The following is an 8926-nucleotide window of genomic DNA, read 5'->3' as shown; positions in this document are numbered from 1 at the left end:
GGTCCATCAAATCATCAATTCTAGGAAGTGGATATCTATTCTTTATAGTTACTTTATTCAGTTGTCGATAATCAATGCACAACCTCATACTTCCATCTTTCTTCTTAACCAACAATACCGGCGCTCCCCAAGGTGAAACACTCGGTCTAAGGAACTTCTTATCTAGCAATTCCTCCAACTGTTTCTTCAACTCATCCAACTCAGAAGCTGACATACGATAAGGTGTCATAGACACAGGCTTCGTTCCCGGAACAAGGTCAATAGAAAATTCAACTTCTCTCTCCGGTGGTACATCAGGGATTTCATCAGGAAAAACTTCCGGAAAATCACACACCACCTGCAACTTATCAATCACTGCTTGATTCTCCAAAGATAAGGATGCCATCAAGGAAAACATCAAGATCCCATCGCGTTCTAATTGCTTCAGCTGCTTAGTAGACAAAAATTCTGCTCCACTTTCCTCCTCAGCAGAGGAGAAACGCATCGACTTACTAAAACAATTAATGAGAACATGGTTGTACTCTAACCAGTTCATACCAAGAATTACATCCATTCCACTCAGAGGCAGACAAACTAAATCAATCTCAAAATCACGATCAAACATAGACAAAGGACATCGTAAACAAACAAGAGAAGTAGTCACCGAACCCTTAGCTGGAGTTTCGACGACCATTTCTCCACTCATATCAGACACAGCAAGACCCAACTTAGAAGCACAATCAAAAGCAACAAAACAATGTGTAGCACCAGTATCAATAATAGCAACTAAAGGAGTATTGTTAATATAACAAGTACCTCTGATCAAACGATCCTCATTTTCAGTCTGAGTACCAGTCAAAGCAAACACTTTCCCTCTAGTCTGAGTCTTCTTCGGATTCGTACACTGAGACCTAATGTGACCCTCTTCTTTGCAGTTAAAACACACAATGTCCGTATGCTTACACTCTGCAAGTGTATGTCCTTTACTGCCACAACGAAAGCACCATTTAATATCCTTAGTATAAGCATTACTCTTATGGCCTTTCTCGCCACAAGTGTAACAAACAACCTCAGCACCAGCATCCTTCTTATTTGACCTCCTCTCATCATTAGCTCTTCCTTTTCCTTTGTCAGCAGGAGCACTGTAAGGCTTTGGGCGACTTTGTTGGCCCTTACCCCTCTTCTCACTCATAATCTTATAATGAGCTTTGCTGTCATCTTCATAGATTCTGCATCTGCTCACCAAAGCAGAAAAATCACGGATCTGTTGGTAACCAATGTCTCGCTTAATATCAGCACGCAAACCATTCTCGAACTTGATACACTTAGAGAACTCAGCATTGTCCCCAGTGTAGTGTGGATAGAACTGAGCCAGCTCCACAAACTTTGCTGCATACTCTGTCACCGACATGCTTCCTTGCTTCAGCTCAAGGAACTCGATCTCTTTTCTTCCGCGAACATTGTAACACCCCGTTTTTCCCAACATAAAAATTTCATTTAAATCAGAGTATTTTAAATCATAACGGAATGTCACATACTTCTTGAAAATCATAAAATGGATAATAAGAATTATCTCTCAGTATTTAACATCAAAAATCTCAAATCATGCAGCGGAAAATAGTTCAACATACTAAAAGTCTTGGCACGCAGGCCTCATCTGAAATCTCATAATTTTAGTTCGACATTTATTCATAAAAAGTTCATAAAGACACGTAAGGAACAGAAGTAAAAGCAAGCCCCCATCCCGTTACGTATCAGAGCACCTAGACAAAATGTGAGGAGTCCACTCACGTACGCCTCTAGTCTTTATTACCTGCAAGTTACCCATACGAAGGGCAACATTTTCAAGCAGAAGGGGTGAGATTTCACAGTCAATAAATTAAGCATGTAATTCATTAAAATGCATTTAGCAACATAAAACATTATTAACATATCAAACATTTATCATTTAGCATATTATCATTGCATAATCAAATACCATCATCATATATCATCATCATTAAATATCATGTTCAACTTAACGCTTAACTCGACAACACGACTCAACTTGACAATGCAACTCTTATCAACTTAACAACTTAACAACTTTAAACCATCGTGAAACTTCTTGAAATGCAAATGCATGTGGTACCAATCAGCAACGTAAATGAGCGTAATTAGGCTCTCGACATGTGAGCACAAAGGCTGCCGGGCCTAAAGCCCCCAACTTTAATAAGCACAAAGGCTGCCGGGCCTAAAGCCCCCAACTTTAATGAGCACAAAGGCTGCCGGGCCTAAAGCCCCCAACTTTAATGAGCACAAAGGCTGCCGGGCCTAAAGCCCCCAACTTTAATGAGCACAAAGGCTGCCGGGCCTAAAGCCCCCAACTTTAATGAGTATGCAATGGACTCAATTCCTACAACTTAGACATCTTGAACTTCTTAAACAACTTATATGATTCCAATAATTTGGACAACTTCTTACGACTTCACAACTTAGACCGACACTTACAACTTTATGACATTAATGGTCAACAGCATCAAACGATAAACATCAACATCTTAAACATCGCATCAACATAAGCATCATAAATAACACATTTTTAAATCACACATCTTCCAAATAGCACTTCATTATATAATACATCTTTAAATAGCATCATTATCAAATACACATCATTAAGTAGCACTTCAGTTATACATCATCAATTAACACATCAATTTCACATCATCAAATAATTCACAATTTAAAACATCAAGTGAAGTACTAATAAATTTATATCTACTTTTTCATTGCATCAATTTTAATCCCAAATAGTCAAATAAATTAAAATAATAGATCAAGACATTTGAGAGATTTCACGGTCCAATTATAATGATGCTCTGCACACCCTAATCTGCTATCCTCGGAATTCATTAAATAAATATAACCAATTATATAAAAGTAGGCAACATCTTGTGACTTAGAATTTAAATAACATAAGGTTGGCTTCAACTTAAAAAAAAAAAATCGAAAACTGTCACAAAGAAGACATGAGCATGAACTTTAGGCTTCAGGATACCCTACGCTATTAAATTGAAGTAATTATAGCATTGACGGATATCATGGTGAAGGTGAGTACAAAAATTAGATTAGCCACTAGCGAAAGAACCAAAAACATAACGAAGGGAGTAATTAAAATTAGACTAACCAGGCTTAACTAATCAATAAAATAAGATAACACAATTCTTGTGAAGTTGCAACATTATGGAGTACAAGAATTTCCCCTAAAGTCATGTTTATTAATCCAATAATAAATGAAACTAAGAGAATTCGAACAATCCTAAATGTCTTGCGGCGGAAAGTAAAACTAGAATTCAAACCATTCTTTCAAATATTCATATATGAATGGATAATTGCATCAATAATATAAACAGAGAAGAAAATTGGCACCGATCATAAATCAAGGAAAAGAACATTATTTATATGTTTATTTATATTCAGACCAATTCACAACTAGGCATCGTTAACAAAAATAATTCATGCAGGCATGGATAGGCATATAGGCATCATATCAAATAGGCTTTGTAAACAATAGGTAAAATTAAAGCCATCTCAAATATGTATCACGCAGGATGATGGATCAAGATATATCTGTCGAATGAAAAGAAAACTCAATAGATCAAAAATATTATATTATTGAAAATAACGATAAACTCAAATACGATTAGGATGATGCTATAACCAAATATTAATCATGAATTCAACATGAAGTTCAACATATAATCACGGCAATAATTAAAGCAAGAAAAATTTATGAAAAACAATGGAAAACAAAAGCCCTTTCTTCACCTAATCATCAATTCTCACCCAAACCCTAAGTCTCATAATCTTGCAAAACCTCAACCTAATTATACTAAATTCATTCCACAGAATTATACCCTTAATAATATTGAAAATTAGTCTCACCCTTACCTGTTAATTGAAGAAAATCGACAGCCTCCTCTTGTTCTTCTCTCTTTCTGACCTTTTTCTCCCTTTTCTCTAAAAACGTACGTTCTGCCTAAAAACTTTTCTCAACCTAACTCCTTCTATTTATAACTTCACTCTAATTTCTCTTTACACCTCTAAAAATGCTCTTTTCACATCACATCCCAAATTCTAATATTTTTATTTAATTTTCATATCTTATTTTATTTAATAATAAAATAAGTCATAACAACTTCACAACATCATATACCCCACATAATTTATTTATAAATCATATAAACCACTCAACTGCATGAATCATAAAATTCACACATATCAATCATGAAAATCACTTAAATCATATATATAAATATATTTCTAATTAATCAAATAATTAAGACGGGCGTTACAACTCTCCCCAACTTATAGAATTTTCGTCCTCGAAAATTTACCTCAAGAAAACAACTCTGGGTAAGACTCCATCATCTTACTCTCTAGCTCCCACGTCAAGCTTTCACCAGTTACTCCACTCCAAACAACTCTCACTAGAGGTATCTCCTTGCCTCTCAACGTTTTCACCTTACGATCATCAATCCTCAAAGGTAAGGTCTCCACTGTAAGGTTGTCTCTAACTTGCACATCATCACTCTGAATCACATGGGACGGGTCTGGGACATACTTCCTCAACTGCGACACATGGAACACATCATGCAAATTTGATAAATGCGGTGGTAAGCCAACTCTATAAGCCACTGTGCCAATTCTCTCAGATATCTGATAAGGACCAATAAACTTTGGAGTCAACTTCTTTGACTTCAATGCACGACCAACACCGGTCGTTGGAGTAACTCTCAAGAACACATGGTCTCCCCCTTGAAACTCAAGGTCTTTCTTACGCTTATCATGGTAACTCTTCTGTCGACTCTGCGACGCTTTCATCTTCTCTTGAATCATTTTCACCTTCTCAGTAGTCTGTTGAACAATTTCTGGTCCTAGAACCACACTTTCACCTGTCTCAAACCAACACAGCGGAGTCCTACACCTCCGACCATACAAAGCCTCGAAAGGTGCCATCCCAATACTTGAATGATAGCTGTTATTATAAGTGAACTCTATTAACGGAAGATGACTATCCCAAGTTCCACCTTGCTCAAGCACACATACTCTCAACAAATCCTCAAGTGACTGAATCGTTCTTTCCGACTGACCATCTGTCTGAGGATGATAAGCCGAACTCAATCTCAACTTAGAACCTAAAGCCTCTTGCAAACTCTTCCAAAATCTAGAAGTAAATCGTGGGTCTCTATCTGACACAATGCTCGAAGGAACACCATGCAGTTTCACAATGTCTCGAATATAAATATCTGCCAACTGAGCCACAGGAAAACTAATATTAATCGGAAGGAAGTGTGCCGACTTCGTCAATCTGTCAACAATCACCCAAATTGCGTCATTCCCTTTAGGAGTATTTGGCAAACTCGTCACAAAATCCATGGATATACTGTCCCATTTCCATTCTGGTACATCTAACGGTGTCATCAACCCAGCAGGTTTCTGATGCTCTACCTTCGACTTCTGACAAATCAGACAAGAGTACACAAATTGTGCTACATCACGTTTCAATCCAGACCACCAAAACAAATTTTTTAAGTCATGATACATCTTTGTAGCTCCGGGATGAATACTTAAGCTACTCCTATGACTCTCTTCAAGAATCATCTTCTTTATCTCGTCATTGTCTGGAATACAAATCCTACCTCGAAACCTCAACACACCCTGATCATCGACCTTAAAGTCACTATCTTCAGTTTGATTACTAGCAACCAACAAGTCCACAAACTTAACATCAGCTTTCTGCGCATCCTTAATATCTTTTAAGAAATCATTATCAATTTTCAGCATTCCTAACTTAACGCTTCGAGACGACATTTCACAAACTAAGCTCATATCTCTAAATTGTTCAAGCAATTCAAATTCCTTCACCATCATAGCAGATGTGACACCCTAAATCCCAAGAATAATTATTGCTATTATTTAATTAAAAATAGAGTTTGATTCGCAGCAGAAAGTGTCAAATAAAAACTTCTCTAATGATATAGGAATTCTTCCACAAAATTTAGGATATCACATTGACTCATAACAAACATAATTCATATTTCACTTCATTAAAAATTATAGTAATAATAACATCGAATCTTTTTCTTTTGAAAATGTTTCATTTTACATCATAGACAATGGTTTTCTTGCACAAAATTAAATAAGTAAGCATATCCCTTTTCCCGTGTCACTATCAGAGCGGTGCTTTTCCCAAAAATAACCGACGACACAAGACAAGTCCTCACGAAAGGCATGCACTTGACTCCAAGACTCATAACCTATATAACTACGGTTTCGCAACCGCAGGGCCAAGCCAGCAAACACAAACAACGAAGGGGTGAGTTCCGAGAACATGTAATAGTATAAAAAAATGAGAAGAACGCGTAAGCAATTAAGTCAAAGTCGTTTCACATCACAAACATAATATTCAGAACCTTGAAGAATATACTATATCATCTCAATCTATATTAGTAGGAAATATCATTACAACTTAAGAACCAAAAAAAAAACTTCACAAACACAATGTCACAATTCAATTCCAACTAGTCACAACACATGTAGTCACCAATAACCGTCTTCATAAGAACATCAACAAATAATCACCTTCATCGTCTAACACAATTACATTAATAGACATCACAAAGTAATTCGTTAAAACATTACAACTTAACAACTTGACTCGACAACACGACTCAACTTGACAATGCACTCTTAACAACTTAACAACTTAAATCATCGTGAAACTTCTTGATATGCAAATGCATGTGGTACCATTCAACAACGTAAATGAGCGTAATTAGGCTCTTCAACATGTGAGCACAAAGGCTGCCGGGCTTAAAGCCCCCAACTTTAATGAGCACAATGGCTGCCGGGCCTAAAGCCCCCAACTTTAATGAGCACAATGGCTGCCGGGCCTATAGCCTCCAACTTTAATGGGTATGCAATGGACTCAAGCTTCCTACAACTTAGACAACAACGTGAACATCTTATACAACTTCATAATCATGGACAACTTCTTAAATTCTTGCAACTTAGACCGACACTTACAACTTTATGACATTAATGGTCAACATCATCAAACGATAAGCATCAACATCTTAAACATCGCATCAACATAAACATCATAAATAACACATATTTAAATCACACATCTTCCAAATAGCACTTCATTATATAACACATCTTTAAATAGCATCATTATCAAATACACATCATTAAATAGCACTTCAGTTATACATCATCAATTAACACATCAATTTCACATCATCAAGTAATTCACAAATTACACTTAGTCAAATAATACATCAACTATACTTCTTAAATATCACATCTTTACATACCACATCTTTAAATCATATACATCTTCAAATATCACATAGTCAAATAATATATTTCATTTACACTATCAGATAGTAAGAATAATTTCAATTATTATCTCTATAAAATCGCTTAAAAAAATAAACTATTATTTATACTAGGCATACGGCACCACTACAATTCCAACTTCTAATACATAACATCACATCTATATCAATCATTAAATAAGTCATCAATCTAAATAGTTGCAGCAAATCAAGCATAAGCACCCACAAATTTATCCATGACTTCAAATACCACATATTCACATAGTGTAAATCAAGCAACACCTTAATAATGTTTCTAATTCTTCTTTTAACCTCCCACATCTAAATTTGCACATTAATTAACTATTCTCTCAAAGGGCTACAACCGTCGCGGTGAGCCCCGAATGAACTTTGGGAAATACGGCTTTCCCGTTCATCCCAATTAATTTACACTCATGATCTCGAACTCTTCTCTCTCACCCCATACCTGGTTTGATGATCTCATACGATACATAAATTCCAGCTGCGACGAAAGATCCACGATCCACACAATGAACTGGGTCAAACTGAATTGGTCAGCGGCGAGTTTGCGGCGATATCAAAACGCGAAGGTGAAAATATAGGATCCTATGGCGGAGATGAAAAATATATGATTGTTTCTCAATCCTATTATGGTAGTTCAGTAAATCATAATTTCGAGGTGACGATAGTAGTTTTATAAACGAAAATTGTGGGTGTGCGGCTCTGTCTTCTCATAATTTGTCTCAGATGTTTTGCCGGTTAGGTTAAGCGAATAGCACAGGTAACCTATATAACTAGTGATTACTAACTAGGCATGTAGTCTCTATATGAGCATTTGGTTTAAGGCTCTATTTGATACCATCATCAATCTACCCACAGTCCACTAGTGTATTAGGTTAATATATCGGTATACATACACATTAGGAAGCCTTTCGTATCTCTCATAATTATTACTATATGTACAATTTTTTTTTTTTTTTTATAAATAGATATACTTTGAATAATCCTGAATATAAATAAATTACCAAGGAAACACATAAAAAAACTATTATAGTAGAGCAAACACACAATAAAAATAATTTATCACAAAAATATTAAGATAGAATAATAGGAAATTTGGGCTGTTACAGCAGACATATGTAAACTCTTCCTACTTAAGGCATCCGCAACAACATTAGCTTTACCCGGATGGTAATTCAAACTAAAGTCATAATCCTTCAACAATTCGAGCCACCGCCGCTGTCGCATATTCAATTCTTTCTGATCAAACAAGTACTTCAAGCTCTTGTGATCACTAAACACCTCAAATCTCGAACCATACAAGTAATGTCTCCAAATCTTAAGGACAAATACGACTGCAGCTAATTCAAGGTCATGAGTAGGATAGTTTCGTTCATGAGTTCTCAACTGTCTTGATGCATAAGCAACAACTTTACCATCTTGCATAAGCACACCGCCTAAGCCCAATTTGGACGCATCACAATACACTTCAAAAGGTTCATCAGGTTTTGGCAAAATCAAAACTGGAGCCGTCGTCAAACGCTTCTTCAATTCATTAA

General features: G+C 36.1%; 1 long non-coding RNA gene across 1 annotated transcript; it reads right to left on the bottom strand.

Moving 5' to 3' along the window:
• Window positions 1–1470: 1470 nt before the first annotated feature.
• LOC146911567 (uncharacterized) lies at window positions 1471–3986 on the bottom strand. Its single transcript, XR_015020291.1, has 2 exons — window positions 3913–3986; window positions 1471–1792 (listed from the first exon to the last, which is right to left on the bottom strand). It is a non-coding gene; the product is annotated as an uncharacterized LOC146911567 (long non-coding RNA).
• Window positions 3987–8926: the final 4940 nt, after the last annotated feature.

The sequence above is a fragment of the Medicago sativa genome, chromosome 7 (genome assembly GCF_051527215.1).
Source record: "Medicago sativa cultivar Bolivia chromosome 7, Bolivia_mono, whole genome shotgun sequence".
NCBI lineage: Eukaryota > Viridiplantae > Streptophyta > Magnoliopsida > Fabales > Fabaceae > Medicago > Medicago sativa.
Note: the sequence above shows the minus strand (reverse complement) of the source record. Positions and strands in the feature narration are given on the sequence as shown.